The sequence below is a fragment of the Pan paniscus genome, chromosome 3, assembly GCF_029289425.2.
Source record: "Pan paniscus chromosome 3, NHGRI_mPanPan1-v2.0_pri, whole genome shotgun sequence".
Lineage (NCBI taxonomy): Eukaryota > Metazoa > Chordata > Mammalia > Primates > Hominidae > Pan > Pan paniscus.
In genome coordinates, this window is record NC_073252.2 from 85064586 (window position 1) to 85081212 (window position 16627).

Sequence of the window (16627 nt, forward strand, 5' to 3'; positions counted from 1 at the left end):
CATAGAGATCATAAGAGTACAGTTTGTGTTTCAAAAAATAGATACACCTGTAGGATCCAAAACCCAATCAAGAGAGAGAAGATTTCGGTTACCAGAAAGTTTCAGGAAGGTTTTCAGGTGTCTTATTTATTGTTTTGGGAGACACTGGGGTAACAACGTCAACACGAAAAAAATTTTTTTAATTAATACCTCCTCAGACCCAGTTAATTTTTCCTGGGCTCTAAACCGTAAAAAAGTAAAAACAAGATGACAGAGTCTCTGAATTTTTATTATTTTAGAAGGACTTGTTCCCTGTAAATTGTAAGGAGCTTTATAACTAAAGTTCTGTTCTAATATTTTATTATTTATCACCTAAAAAAGAAGAGTGGGTATACGGTGACATTTCACTTGAGAGTGAGTCACAAATATAATACAGAATGTTATTCAATTATGGGTTTTAAAAGTAACCCAAATGCTGTACTTTTTAAAACCAAGAAAAAAATATTTCTTTTTCTACTGCATGGATAAACAGCAGCATTGTGTTTGAATGAGGAGAATTAGAGCATACATTCTGTCACTGAAATTTTAAAGTGGTACCAATTTCTCCAAAATTAAGATTAGTAGTGTGAAGTGAAATGTTTGAAGGGAATTTTAAAACTTATCTTTTAATGTAAAGTCTATGGTTTAGTTACGTCTATTGTATAAACATTCTAATTTGCATCTCCATTGCTCAAAGACATTTATGCCATCCAGATATGTTTTACATAATGCCAGAAGGTAAAATTCCTCAGGTGGCGGCGTGATTCCTACCTGGAAAGATAACCTTTATCTTCCGGGAGGACAACTTGTAACTTTCTGGTGTCAGCTTCTGGTTTAGAAGAGGGAGGTTGGGGTGCCGTCCTCACTGAGCTCTTCAGCTGAGTACTTCCAGATGTCTTCTGAATGCCACTTGTTTGGGGACCAAGGAAAAATAAGAAAGAAGGAGTAAAACCAATGGCAGAAATGACCAAGATGGCAGAACTGCATCTCTGATCCTAACTTAAGAAGATTTAATGCACTGAGCCATTTATTGAACATTTTGTGCTGTGATGGAGGTGGGGGTAGGCAGCTGAATGAAGGCAAAATAAAGTGAGATCCTCCCTCCTCAAAACAGTCACTCCCCCTGCCTTCTAATTCAGGCAATAAAGAACTCAATGAGAGTTTCTTTCTTTCTTTATCAAATAGGGTTAGCTGTATGTTCCCAGTTTAAAAAAAAAAAAAAAAAGGGGGACAACTTAACATTCTTTCTAAAAATAACAAACCTAAAAAATTGCTTTAAAACAATTTTTAGACAAATTAGCAAATATTTGCATTGTCTACCAAATGCCCAACCATATGCTTAAGTGCAAGATTCTGTGCCAGAGAAATCGGTCCTTGCTGCAGGACAGATTAGTCTAGTATAGAGATCAGCCTACACTTATGAAGCAATTAGAGAACAATTGAGTTTTCTCTCTCTGGAACGAGGTGCTTAAAGAACCTGTGTAATTCAGCCCTAGGTTTCCTAGTAGATGTTTCTGGGAGAGGATTCCTGTTAACTTACTGTTTTCTTGGGTGGAAATAAGTAGGCTGAGTTGAGATTCTTCAGTGTCTTAAAACCCCTTATATTTAATATGTATTTTGAACATAGGACTGTGTTAATTGGCTCTTGCATGTTTTCTGAGGAACAAAATCCTCCATACATTTGGTCATTGAAGAATGGGGTTTTTTTTTTTGGCACCAGTGCATCTGCTGTCAACAATGGAGTAGAAGTAAACCTTTCATCTGCAGCCTCTGTTCACAGTCAGCATTTCCTTTAATGCGGTGGTTCCCTCTGGTCTCGGCCCGAGTTCTCATGCCAGGCAGCGGCAGCTGTGATACCAACTGCCTGGGAGCCCCGTGGCGCTGTTGGTGAGTGGGAGGATGGAACTGAGGGGGTCAGACAGATGGAGGGCTCTCGGTGACCCCTTTGAGGGCAAATTAGGAGCCAAGAGCATGGAATGAAGGAGTCGTCAATCCGGGAAGGTGGGGATCTTGGTGCTCCCTGGTCAGGTTTTGGATTTGATTTTGCTCTTTTAATGAAGATCTCATGTTTCACAGACTTAGCATTAATTTTCTGTTTATACACTTAGCAAAATGGGTATTTTTGAAAGTTTTAAAAATATACTTGAATTTTATATTTCAAATTTTAATATTTCTTGTGAATCCAAGGATTATTATTCTGGTGAACCCAAGGAAAGTGTAGAGATGTAGGACCAAAAATGTGGAAATTAGCCCCAGAGTAGGTAAACTTTGAATATAGGTGAGAATATTACCAATAGCCTGGGTTATTTTTGGGTTTGGGGCAGAAGGGGAAGCTGTCTCTTGGTAGAGCTGGGAGAAGGGGGTGTGGGAGTAGCTGAGTGATTTTCCTTTATTTGCTTAATTGGTCCTAAGGCAAGTCGGAGGAAATTTTCTCTTTCCTAGTGCTCTGAGTGTGAGGATAGTTGGGTTTTGTGGTTTGTTTCATTTCTCCCCTACCCCTTTCCACTGCTTCTGTGAAATAGTGATTTTACAAATGAACCCAAATTGGAAAGTCACTCTTTTTATTTTTTGCTTTTTATGTTCCTTCATTCTCTAGCCACCTAAGTGTGGATTCTTTACTCCCTGTCCTTTGCTTTCACCTCATGGGAAATACTTGGTTTTATGTTCTAGTTGGTACTATAAAAACTCATAGTCTTCTCTGGGATAAGTCTTGCTCAGAATTAAAGTTTAATTCTTCCAAAGATCCTAAGGGAAAAAATTATCAAAAGGTCAGTTTCCGACTAGAGGTCTGGACCACAAAAATCTGCACTTGGTTTTTCTCCGGGAGTGTCTGTTTTAGTTTTACGTCAACTGGAAGATGTCTAGCAGTGTGAAGTGACCAATCTGAGGCCAGGCCCAGAACTCCGCGATCTCACGTGGATCCCTTCCAGCTGCAGAGTTGCCACATCAGAGGTGGACCTGCCCAATTGGAAGATTGAGATTTCTTTATATCGCTCTTTTCTGTCTAGAGATAACAAGTGAAAGAGAGAGAAGCTGTGGCATCTCTGTGAGTGCTCATGCACATGGACCCCGAGGCTGGGGGCATTGAGATGGAATGTGGAGGTGGGGAGGTGTGCCTAGACACAGGTTTCAGATAAAGGATTTATGTGCTAGATAGGCTTTTTATTGAAAAGGAGAAGTGGAATAAGCAGAGATGGGTACACCAAATCATATACTGAATTTAGAATGTTTGAATTTTAAAGCTAAAGACACAGCTCTTTCATTTTGCAAATAAGGTCTTAAAGGGTAAAGTCCTTCATTTTGCAAAAAGTTGTAGTTAATATCAGAGCCAGAGCTAGAACACCCAGTTCTTTTGACTTGCTGTTTGGTGGCAGCATTGGTGGCAGTGGTGAGATGTTTGTGTTTTTGACCGGAAGAGTTGTAATTTGTCACCCAGACTGAACCTACAGCAGAGCCATGGAGGATACAGTGAGTTTCATTTCCTGTGTGTTTCTTGGCCTCACTTTTATCTTTCATCATTCCTCTTTTTCTTTCCTTTTTCTTTCTTTCTTTTTTTTTTAACTTATTCATTCAACAAACTGGTATTTTGTTTGTTTTGTTTTGTTTTTTGAGACAGTCTTGCTCTGTCGCCAGGCTGGAGTGCAATGGCGCAATCTTGGCTCACTGCAACCTCCACCTCCCGGGTTCGAGCGATCCTCCTGCCTCAGCCTTCCATGTAGTTGGAACTACAGGCATGTGCCACCACGCCCGGCTAATTTTTTTTGTATATATTTTTTTATTCGAGACGAGGTTTCACCATGTTGGCCAGGATGGTCTCAATCTCTTGACTTCATGATCTGCCCACCTCAGCCTCCCAAAGTGCTGGGATTACAGGTGTGAGCCACTGTGCCCAGCCCAACAAACTGATATTAACCCTCCACTATGTTCCATGCACTGTAGTAGGCTCTTGATGATACAGCTGAGATCAAGGTAGACAGATCCCTGGTCTCATAGACCATCTCTTCTAATGGGGGGCATTGATAATATAGATATAATGAAATCATAGGCGTTGATAAGAGTGCCGCAAGAAGTAAAGAGGGTGATGAGGATGAGATGAATCAGAGGAGGCTGACTTAAAAATGGTGGTCAGCACAGGACCCTCTGAGGAGGCACCTTTCACAGAGACACCTCGCATGGAGGATGAACATGCGTCAGTCATGCAGAGCTCAGAGACGTATTTCATTTCAGGCAGAGGAAACAAGTGTAAAGGCCTGAATTTAGGAAAAGGCATGGCCTTGTTAATCCCAGCACATTGGGAGGCCGAGGTGGGAGGATCACTCCTGGGGAGCCCAGGAGTTCAAGACCAGCCTGGGCAACATAGTGAGATGTTTTATCAAAAAATTAAAAAGTTTTCCCAGCTATTGGGAAAAAATTAAAAGTAGTTCCAGCTACTCAGGAGGCTGAGATAGGAGGATCACTTGAGCCTGAGAGGCTGAGGTTGTAGGGAGTTGAGATACTGCCATTGAACTCCAGCCTGAGCGACAGTGAGACCCTGTCTCAACCGCTCCCTCCTCCCCCCACACCACCACCCAAAATAAACAGAAATGAGGGGAGTATGGCTAGAACACTGAGAGTGAGGGGAGGATGTGAGATGGAACTGGCGACATGGGCAGGAGTAAGACCATGGAGGCTTTGTTGGCCGTGAAAGGCATTTGGGTATTATTTGTGATTGAAACCATTGGATAATTTTGAGCAGGGGAGGGACATATCTACTTTTTTTTTTTCTTTTTAAAAAACTGTAACTCTGGCTTCTGGGTGGGAAATGGATGAGAGGGGCAAAGGTGGAAGCAGGGAGACCAGTTGGGAGATAGGAAATGATAGTGGCTTGGGGTAGTAGCCATGTAGGTGGATAGTAGCCATGTACGTGGTATGAAGTGGACAAGTTCTGGATCTGTTTGGCAGGGAACTGATAGGGCTCTGTGATTGACAGGAGATAGGAGTGGCCTGAGGTGAGGGGAGGTGAGGCATCAAACAAGGCTGGTAGGCTTTTTATTTGAAAGGCAAGGATGGTGGGATGATACCAGCTACTGAGAGGAAAATAACCTGGAAAACTAAGAACTCTAGTTGGGTCATGTATTAAGATCATGTGTTCGGTTTGAGATGCTGTAATGTATCCAGGTAGAGATGACAAGTGGCAGTCATAAACAGGAGTCTAACTCTGGGAAAATGTCAGAACTGAAAATAATTTGGGATTTGTGTTTATTTAGTAGGTATTTAAAACCTTGGGACTGAGCATATGTACCTAAGAATCCTTATATGGTCTTACTTAATTCCTCCTCCAGATCAGTCTGGCTTTGAGTCCTGATTGTGACTGATTTCTGCAAAGCAATTGCTCTTTACCTTGTGGCCTCTTGTGACATCGTGTTAGGAACGTTTTGTTGCCAGATGCTTGCATTTAATTTCCAAGACCCAAGTGTACATTCATTGTTGGACCACTTTGATTCATTGCAGCTCTTAAGTTGAGCCTCCTATTTTCAATAAACTACCAGCCTAACAACTGCATGAATTAACCCACAGTGGAAAACTGTGTGATAGTGATTCACTTTGCATTCACATGTACAAACATTCTTTCCTACTTCCATATTTAATTTAAACCTCAAGAAGAGGGACTTCCCTATTATGACATGATCTAAACCTTCAGGCGGTTTACTTCTGGATATGCCGATGGTGCATATCCTGCTCCTGCACCACTCAAAACACATTTAAGCAGCTTACTCTCACAAACACATCATGTATTCAGCAATTTTAACCAAAATATCTTGAACCCCTGTTGTGTGCCAGGCCTGGTGCTGGGGATGAGAGGTTAAAATGGTGGGCAAAACCAGATGGTTCCAGTCCTCTTGGACCTTAACTGTCCTATTAGAAACTGACATTTGTCAAGTAATCACTCAGATCCATGTATAAGAAGCTTTGACAAGTGCTATAAGGGAAACTACAAGCTATTCTAAGAGCTATAAGAGGGGATTGTGACTTAGAACTAAGGAGCTGAGGAAGGCTTCTCTGAGGAAGTACTATTTGAATGAGAGCTGAAGGTGAGTAGGAGTGGCCCAAGTGAGGGGTGTTGGGGCTTAAGCAGTGTCAGTATTCCAGGAAGAAGGAATAGCATGTGCCACTGGCTTATGCCACACCATGTGCAGAGACCATTAGAGAATTCTTCCCAGGATATAAGCCCAGTACCATAGATCAAAGGGAATTTTTCATTTATTCTGAAACTTGGCAGCACATCAGAATCACCTGGGAAGCCTGATAAAAATACAAATTGTTAAAAATAAAAATTCCCAGGCCCTCCCCTGGGGGGCTGAGTTTGTTCTGTAGCCTGGAAATGACAACTGTTCCGGAAAAGCTTATGGGCCACAGGGAGCTACAGGGGCCCCTCCCAGTGGCTCAAGAAGCCCCCCGACATGTGGGTCTCGGGCACAAGGATCACACTGAACTGATGGATGGGGCTTTCATTCCTGAGTAGGACGTCAGAGTAGCCTTGGGAGAAGCACAGAAGTGGGATCCCCAAGACTCTCCTCCTCTTTTCCTCCGTAGCTCATGTTTTTCATTGTTCTGCCCCCAACATAAGGTAGAAGATTATGACACAATCTTATCTAGCTTTTCAGGTTCCGTTTTCTAAAAATGTTTTATTATGGTAACTCTAGATTCTGTAAGCTCGACCTCAGTGAGCCTGGGCAGACCTACATGACCTAAATGTGTTAGGAAATTGATAGCAGAGTAAAGTTATCTGTGTGCAGAATTCCCTGCTGCCATGGGTGGTGCCTGGAGCAGACGACTTCCAAACCGCTTGTAAGAAAGCATGAAGAATAAGTCACCTGCACTTCAGAGGCCAAATTTTAAACCTGAAAAGATCTAAATATAGAAGTTTTAAAATAGTGAGTGACAGGCAGGTTTTTTAGAGCAGAAGCTGTAAACCAGCAGCCTGAGGGCTAGGTTGGGCCTGCAGACAAATTATTTTGTTTGGCCTGTAGGGCTTGTTTTCTTTCTTTCTCCCTACCACCCCCCACACTTTTAGCCAGTATTTACAAACTGGAGAATTTAGGAAAAAAATCATTATTGGCTGAGTAGAGGCAATTTCTGGAACCTGGCAATCTTTAGAGTCTCTCTCTCTCACCCGGGCTGGAATGCAGTAGCACGATCACAGCTCACTTCAGCCTTGAACTCCTGGGTCCAAGCAATGCCCACTTTTCCATCCTGAGTAGCTAGGACTGCAGGCACATGGCAGCATGCTTGGCTGATTTATTTTTATTTTTTGTAGAGACAAGGTCTTGGGGTGTTGCCCAGGCTGAACCTGGCAATCTTTTGAAGAAACACTTTAAACTCTGAAGGAAACTTTTTAAGTAATATAGACACAATATTTTTGAAAAGCTCTTAAATTGCTAAAAATTAATGCAAAGAATAGAATTGCTTATAGTAGCCCAAGAGGAAAGCATAAAATTGAAACTGGAAGAACTTTTTGGGTGGTATTAATTGGAGTTGTTTTTACTTTGTGCATTTCACTTTCTATTCCTTCTCGGAAATGCCAGAAGTACATTTGGTACCAGGATAAGAAATTCCTGTTCCTCCTTGTTTTCACACTTGAGATGTTTGTGGATGGTTATTGGATCCCCCTGAGTCTCTCCAGTTGTGCCTTTGCCAAGATATAGACATTCAACTCTTTTGAATCTTCCCAGACTGCATGTGCTCTCCCAGGCTCTCACATAGCCACCCGGGTCATTTTAGCTCTTCTCTAGATTAACTGTGTTTTATTTTGAGCCAACTGATAATCTTCAGGGACAGAAACCCAGATATTCCAAGGGGAATCTTGTTGATGACTGAGTTAGTGGTTTGATTTTGGCTGTTTTGGTAGGGGTGACCAACACTCATGAGATATTTAAACAGTTCCTCCTGAGAGGATCCTGGTTCATGTTAACATAATACTTTATCTTTTGGTCTTGTATTTCTTCTCTCCAGTTGCCAACAGCAATTTGACATTATTTTCCAAGGTTAACTTTGCATGTTCACATTTCCCAAGAACTCTATAAGCAGCTATTTTTACATTGATTTTGTTCCTTTCTTTAATTGTTGAAATAACTCTATTGATGGTTTTTCCCACAGAGGTCTAGGGTCCACACAAACTATTAGTTTTCTCTTGAACTTCATTTCATTCCCTATTTAAATTTGGCCTACTTTCTCTCTGCATTTTTTTTTTCCTAACCCCGTGGTAATTTGTCAAGCCCATTCTAATCTTCTTAATCCCTTTGGCTGAAGGGTTTTGAGGTTTAATGTTTTAATCTAGAGGCCTTGGTATTTAAGTAATTAGAGGTCCTATTTCTAGCTCTGTCCTTTAGATAAATCACCTTAGGTTTTTTATTCCAGTTTACAAATAATAGAACTCTGAAAACTCATATTGGACAGGAATGTGGAGCTTTGAATTGAACTGCATGAATTAAGAAAGGAAGGCATTCTGTATTATGTATATTTCTTCGAGGTATTCTTAACAACCCCACACTATATTATAGATTCCTTTTTTCCTTAGAGCTCAATTTTTAAAATACCCCGAAGCAAGTATTTGCTGTTGCATTTTAGAAAATTTTAAAATAGAATTCTATGGTATAATTAGAATTTATGTTACTTCCAACATTTTTTCATGCTCGAGAACATGGGAACTTGTGAAAAAATTTTTTCCTATTAAATAATCTGAACATTCTTACAAAATGTTTTTTAAAAACAACTTTATTTCTTTGTCATAGAAGGATTCATATTTTTACATTCTGTCAACAAATATTTGAACACCCATTAGATATAAAGGGAGCTAATAGGAAAGAAAGACACATGCACAGTAAATTTATTATGACATAGCATAAAAATCCAAAGTGTAATCAGTATGAGCAAGGTAATACGGAACTCTTCATAATACATTGCTGGCATAGTCCCCTTGTTCACTTTATGATGAAAACTATTCTAAATGATTTATAGGTGCTAACTCATTTCATATTCACGATGATCCCATGTGGTAGGGTACTGTTACCATCCTGTTTTACTGAGAGAGTTAGAGGTACAGAGAGATTGGTTGTCCAAGCTTCTGGAGGCTTTTACCAGTGGATCTGAAATCCAGACTCAAGTAGTCTGGTTCCAGAGTCCACAGTCTTAACCACAACACCTACATTATATTGCCTTTCAAAAGTAGAAGCTGTACATTTTTTTTTTTAAAAGTTGACTTTTGAAGTACTTTGCACTCTGGTGAAAGGTACATCCAGGCTAAAGGCTTAGGAAGAGAAAAGACATAGAAGCAAGACACGGAGGGAAATCTAGTGGGAGTGGCAGGGCCTGTGGCTCCAGGAGGTTGGGCATGGGCAGAGGAGAGCAGTGGGGAGATGGGCCTGGTGGCAAGATAGGGCCAGCTTTTGAAGTTCTTTAGTTATTTATTGAGTAATTTAGATAAAAACAAGAATCATTAATAAAAGGCGGAGAATTATTTTGGCTTCATGGCAGGCAGTACAGCTTGGGCTTATAATTCTGTAAGGCTTTGGGCAAGGAACCTAACCTTCCTGTGTTACCAGTTTATTTGTCTGTAAGTAAAGTGGGTCTAATATACTGAGGTAATCTTTGAATTACTTAAGACAGTGCCTTGTGCATAGTATGAGTTCCATACTCCTACTATGGAACTCTTGGTAGTGGTAGAAGTGATTAGAGTAGAAATTTGAACTGGGCCTTAAGAAAAAGAATTTGGACAGAGGGTTATCAAAATGGGGAATTAGTGATGTTGGGGAGTTAGGAAGACTGATCGTATTGTTTATTGAAATGTACTTTAGAAATGAAGTTGGAATTAGATCAAGTGGACCATTAATTCCCAGTTAAGAGTTCTAAGTGAATAAAGCCCCTAAGACTTGATTTTAAAGTATTAAAAATAAGTAAACAAATGAAAAGCCTAGTGAAAGAAAGTATTTCCTTAGGGGTTATCAAGCTTTTAAGAATGGGTTTGCCATGGTGTTAAACCCCCACCGCTGTCTTCAGCATCCCCCCACCCACCATCCCCACCCCTGCCTGATGGCTTAGTTGCTCTGTGAGCTCACTCCTGAACAGCAGCATTCCCGTGGCTTGGCAATCTCTGGTGTAAACAGTTCACTTTATAAAAATGTATGCACTCTAAAATCTTGTAGTGCCCTTTCCCCTTTAATTTCCAAAGCACTTATTTGTTTCTCTCTTGATTATCACAGTAACCTTGTGAGTTAAGTATGGCAGTTGGCAGGAGTCACCATTTTACATGCCGTGGAACTGAGTCTCTAAATTTAATTTAAGCTAGTAAATGGCAGAGATGGAGACATGAAACCTGGACCCTGGCTCCTAGTTCCAGCGCTCCATCTGCCACAAAACATGGTTTCTGTGGAGTAATGATGGCTTATGTACACTTTTATTTAAAGTGTGCTGTTTTTCCACATGGCCTTGCTTTCATGTTGGCATCTGATGAGTCATGCAAATATAGGGTGGCACGGGTGATTCAAATGACAGGATGAGTAAAACTCAGTTTTGGTCTTCGTGGCCATGTAGCTTGCACTGAGACCTTTAACTTTGCTTCCTACCTTTCAGAGAAGGAAGCACCAGGTATGAATTCTCTCAGTTCTTTCTACCTACAGTGCCACCCCCGCCCCCAAATCATAGCAGCCGCCATTTGTCTCTTTCTGTTTAATCTCACAGAAGGAGTTGTTCTCAACTCCCCCACTCTCAACCTTTGGTTAGCTTAAACCTTTCCCTTATTACTCAGCTCTTTCATGATAGTCTATAGTTACATTTAGGCCTTTCCCAACTGAAAGAGCAAAACAAACCCTTCTTCACTCTTGTGTCTTCTCTAATTACTACTTTCTTGTTCCCTCCACAGCAAAAGCTCTGGAGACAGAAGTAGGTAAACACTGTTCCTGCTTCCTCTCCTCCCCTCCCCTCTACTTGCAACCCATTGCAGCCTGCTCTGTGCCTTCACGCCACTGCCTCTGCCGGCAGGAGCCACTAGTGGACTGTATTGGATGAATTCGAGGAATGCTCTTTCAGGCCTTATCCTACTTGACATCTCTGTAGCATTTGACACTTGACCACCATCACCTTAAACACTCTCCTCCCCTGTTGTCTGGGTTTTCTTCTACCTTTTTGCACGTGCCTTAATCTCCTTTGGAGGCTGCTGTTCCCACTCCTCCTCCAGGGCTCTGTCCTCAACCATCTTTTCTCATTCTGCAGCCTTTCCCTGGTGACCTCATTTGCACTTAAGATTCAACTGCCGTTGCTCACGAACACCAGAGTGATTTTCTAGCCTAAAACTCTTAAAACGTATTTTGAGATCTAGGTTCTGTTATCCACCTGCCCACTGGACTTTTCTAGTAGGTGTTGCACAGGCATCTTAATTGAACCTGTCTAAAATGGATTTTTTTGTGCGCCCCTCTCCCTGTATCACTTCACACACAGAATGTTCTCCTTCCTGGTCATCAGTTCTCAATTCCTTTCTGTCATATACTCCATTGTTTTGAAAGCAGCTTGATCCTATGGAGATTACTTTATAAACATTCATAGCTTCTCCTTTTCTCTGTCCCTCATTTAGTATGGATTTTTACCATCTTTCTTGAACTGTTACAACTTCTTTCTAACCTCTCATCTTGCTGTTTTCCTGCTTCTCAGTATGCCACATTATTTCACATGAGTGATTTGATTAAGTGAAAATCAGATCAAGTCATACTTTTTCAAGATCCTTCAGTACCTCTCCATCACCTTCAGGATAGAAAGCCAGATATGTCCATTTGTCTTCTTGCCTCTTACCTGTCTCTGCAGCCTTGAGTTCTGGCCCTGCTGCTGGTACTGCCTTGTTCCACTGCAGCCCCCAGACCCTTATAGATGACTTTCTGCTGTGCACCCCACTGCTCAGGCCCGAGTTTCAGCACTTCTCCCTTGGTATCATCCTGCTGCTTTTTCTCCAGGTGGTAAACATTTTGAGGGCAGAAGTCAATTGTGTCTCATATGCTTGTTTGTCCTTTGTGTTTAGCACAGGTGAGAACTGGAGCCAAATGGGAACTTTGCTACGCTGTACTCAGCTTGAGGATTTCTTACCCAGCTCACTCTGGTCTGGAGTCTGAAAGATAATCTCTTAAATGCTTGGCTTAACAGAGGGGTGAAGTACTGGACTGAATTTCCTATTCAGGACACTTGACTGGGAAATGGGTGCAGTGTTCAATAATGTTTTTGAGAAATCATTTCACCATTTTCTACCTAAGTATTAAGTAATTTTTGGCATTCCTACATTAAAAATAAACAGCCTAATCCATTCATTAGGAATTTTTAGTTGAGTTCCAGCCTCATAATTACTGTACTTTTCAGAATTGAGCCTGGAGATTAATCAGATTGTTTTATGTGCTATAAAAGTTGGAAGTTTTATGCATCTGTCTCATATATAGGTGCTTTCTTTTGTATTAAATAAGACACTAGATTTCCTTTAGCGTGTGTGTGTGTATATATACTTCTTAAAAGTAATGCATATAATAAAACTGCTGTTAATCTAGAAAAGGATTTGCAATTTTAAATATTTTGCTGTTGAAGGAATCACTTTTTTGGGAATGAGTCATCCAAATGGGTAGGGCATACACTCTTCTAGACCACAACAGTATCATTAACTGGTATCCTAGTAACTTAAGAATTATTGGGCCAGGCACGGTGGCTGACGCCTGTAATCCCACCATTTTGGGAGGCTGAGGCGGGTGGATCACCTGAGGTCAGGAGTTTGAGACCAGCCTAACCAACAAGGTGAAACCCCATCTCTACTAAAAATACAAAAATTAGCCAGGTGTGGTGGCAGGCGCCTGTACTCCCGGCTTCTGGGGAGGCTGAGACAGGAGAATTGCTTGAACCCGGGAGGCGGCGGTTGCAGTGAGCCGAGATCACGCCACTGCACTCCAGCCTGGCGAGAGTGAGACTCTGTCTCAAAAAAAAAAAAAAAAAACACACACAAAAAAACAACAACAACAAAAAAACGGAATTATTGACCCTGAAATTGCCTGACTGGCAACCTGGGCTTAATTTTCTAGTAGATTAATGGTCTTGCACTAAAGGATAAAACAGGTACTGAGGTCTTTTATCTCCCTTATATTCGCTCAAGATTCTAGTGAACTAGTTGCTAAGACAAGGGAAAACACTGGTCTGTTGTTCTGAACCTAATTGAGTGTTTTATTATGTTATGACTCACCTGTAGTTCAGATTTATTTCATTCAAGTCATGTAAAATAACTACACTGTGGTTTGTTTTGCTTACTTGGTTCGTGTTTCTAGTGATCTGTCAGGCTGAGTATGCCCATCCGCTAAAGTATGCCCATGGCTTTGGCAGGAGCTTGTGCAGCAGAGAGGAGACCACAGCAGTAAAGGGAAGAGGCTGCCTCATTCCATGGCCCCTCCAGGCTGAGGACCTATTCAGAATCTCTGTATGGAAACTGAAGATATCCATAGTACCTTAAACTGGGCCATGTTTAGCCCAACAGGAGATTCTTCTCTTAAAAATGAATGCATCTCTCAATCTCTTACTCCCTTGTTCTCCCACTTGTGAGAGAAGGAAGCATTAAAACCAACACTGGGGCGTGGCTGCCCACAGAGCGTCAGAGACTGTTATATTAATTTAGTTGCCAACATCTAAAAATTAGTACCTTCACATTGAAATCTGGATTTTATTTTTTGTGTTAAAAATGGGAAGAATTGGCAACATACAGTCTTACAGCGCAATCCCCTTAGGCAGGGTGCATGTGCTGTCTTGTCCCAGACCTAACTAGGCCCTTGATATCACCTGCTTGATCCCTGTAACTGTTAATGTTCTCTCCGTCAATTCAAGCATTTCTTTATCTGTATGATTATTCCTCACTTTGAGCAGACCCAAGACATGAGAATCCAGACATGCAAAAGACCTATCTTTTCAGTAAGGTAATGTCATCATGAAATGTCCTTAAAAAAATGTGATTGATTTCTCAAACTTTTAAAAGGAATTAGGTAAAGTAGAATAAACTTTGCTTTTTTTGACCCTCTATCCAAACATAGAGATGTTTTCCTACAAGTCTTTAAATGTATGATTCAGGCATTCATTCATTCATTCATATGGAAAACAAAATACTAACAAGGTTAGTCTAATTAACTTTTTTCTTTTTAGACGGCTGTTCCCAAAACTGTGGAACATGGATTCTTATCCTCCTTGTCACCAAGTAGAATTAGTTTTCCTGTATGAGTGATGAAAAAATGGATAATTATCTTAGTCTAGTGATGCTGCCATAACAAAAGACCTTAGACTGGGTAATTTATAAACAATAGACATTTATTTCTCAAAGTTTTAGAGATTGGGACGTCCAAGATCAAGGTGCTAACAGATTGAGTGTCTGATAAGGACTTGCTTTCTGCCTCCAAGATGGTGTATCTTGCTACGTCCTCATGTGGCAGAAGAGATGGAAGAGACTTGCTCCCTCAAACCCCTTTATACAGGCACTGATCCCATCCATGAGGGCAGAGAGCCCTCATGACCTAAGCACCTCCAAGTAGCCCTGCCTCTTAATACTATCACCTTGGGATTTAAGTCCAACATAGGAGCTTTGGAGAGAGACATGCAGACCACAGCAGGAGTTATCGATGCTTTTTTCAGCTGTAAAATATATGTTTTTTTTCCAAAAGAGTTTGAATTATAGCACTTAAATGGTGGTGCTGTTTACAATACCAAGTCCAATAGCATATCCTTTAATACCTTTTATTTTAAATTACTTATTTTTATAGCCAGTAATAGGAAGCCTGTTTTAAACATTCATCAGCATACAAAAGTTTCTTTCTTTCTTTTGATTTTAGCAATATTAATCCCTTAGTTAGAAAACTCATGTGTTCTGTAGGGTACAGGTGGGTACTTATTTATAACTAGTGGTGAATAAGTATATAATAGAGCATGTTATTCATTGGATGCTAAAGACTGTTTGGATGTTGTTGGAAGGAAGGAAGATATATTTTAAGGTTCTGTTTTTGGAAATAATTAGATGAGGCTTTTAGGCATTATGTATAGGTAGTGGTTAAAAGCATGGATTTGGGATTAAGGAAGACTTGGGTTTGAATCTTGTTTTTACCTTCTCGAGGCTGTTATAAGACAAGAAAACTACTTAACCTGTTCAAGTCTCAATTTCTTTTCTGTAGAATAGCAATGGTAGACAGTTCTTTGTAAGGAGATAGGTTTAAGTAAGAAAATGTGTGTTAAACCTTTATATCGATGTCTGGCATATAGTAAGTATGTAATAGCTGCTGTATCTACATCATAATTATAGTAGTTATTTTAACGTTGTCTAAATGTATAAGCATAGTAGATTCACCTCTTTTTTTTTTTTTTTTTTTTTTTTTTTTTTTGAGACAGAGTTTTGCTCTTGTTGCCCAGGCTGGAGTGCAATGGCATGATCTTGGCTCACTGCAACCTCCACCTCCCAGGTTCAAGCGATTCTCCTGCCTCAGCCTTCCCAAGTAGCTGGGATAATAAGCATGCACCACCAATCCTGGCTAATTTTGTATTTTTAGCAGGATGGGGTTTCTCCGTGTGGGTGAGGCTGGTCTCGAACTCCCAACCTCAGGTGATCCGCCCACCTCGGCCTCCCAAAGTGCTGGGATTGCAGGCGTGAGCCACCGCGCCCGGCCAGATCCACCTCTTTACCTTGGCTTAGAATCTGAAATTGTGGAAGTTTTAATAGTTTTGAATATTATGGCTTTAAGAAAATATGAGTGGGAAATAATGTTTCTAATGGACAGAGCTATGGAGTTAGAATGCATGGGTTCATTCTACTTCACATTTAAATGGGACAGTATTTCCTGAGCTAGAGGGCTGTTGTGAGAATTAAATGGGATATGTTTGCCTGACATTTAGTATATTGTGAGATATACCACCTTTCCTTGACATATTGTATTAGTAAAAGAAAATTTATGCTGTAGGAAAATTGTATATTATCCATCTTCAAGTAGTCTGTATAGATGTTACAGCTGTGCCTAGAAGTCAGCAGAATCCCAAGAAATATCTTTGTGTTTTAGGTTGGTTTGCTGGTGTTTCACAGTTGTTGTGATGAAGTAATGAAACTCTGTGTCATGGATTTAATTTTAGTCAAGTTTTTAAATGTTACACTTTTTCAATAAGAGACTTGAATAGATATTTTATGCCCTAATAAAGTACTGAATACTTGCTGTATTTTCAGGATTCCAGAATTGCATTAGTTGTGAGAAGTATATGGGGCAAGGGCTAGTGTGTAAAGGCCTTTTTGAGCCCCGTCACATTTGAGCATTATGACAAACAGAAAAAATTATAGTACTGAACTGAACACTGATGTATAAAGTGTTAATTCTGTGACCTGGGTCACAAATTTAGTAAGGAAAGGTGTAAGATTAAACATATTTTCATGTAATCTCTGAAGGTTCCTGAATCCAATATAGAAGATAGGCAACATTTGTATTGACTGATAGAGTAAGATGGTTTTACAGGGTAGGAAGCTACCACAGCTGTTCTATAAGCACAGGAACAAATGTCCCAAGATATTCATTCAGTTTTTGGTTCACATAGTATTGATGAGTAT

General features: G+C 40.5%; 1 protein-coding gene across 19 annotated transcripts in view; it reads left to right on the forward strand.

The window, feature by feature from the left end:
* The window catches only part of AFF1 (ALF transcription elongation factor 1), a 257647-nt gene that overhangs the window by 153756 nt on the left and 87264 nt on the right, over nucleotides 1-16627 (forward strand). The gene's annotated exons all lie outside the window — the stretch shown is intronic.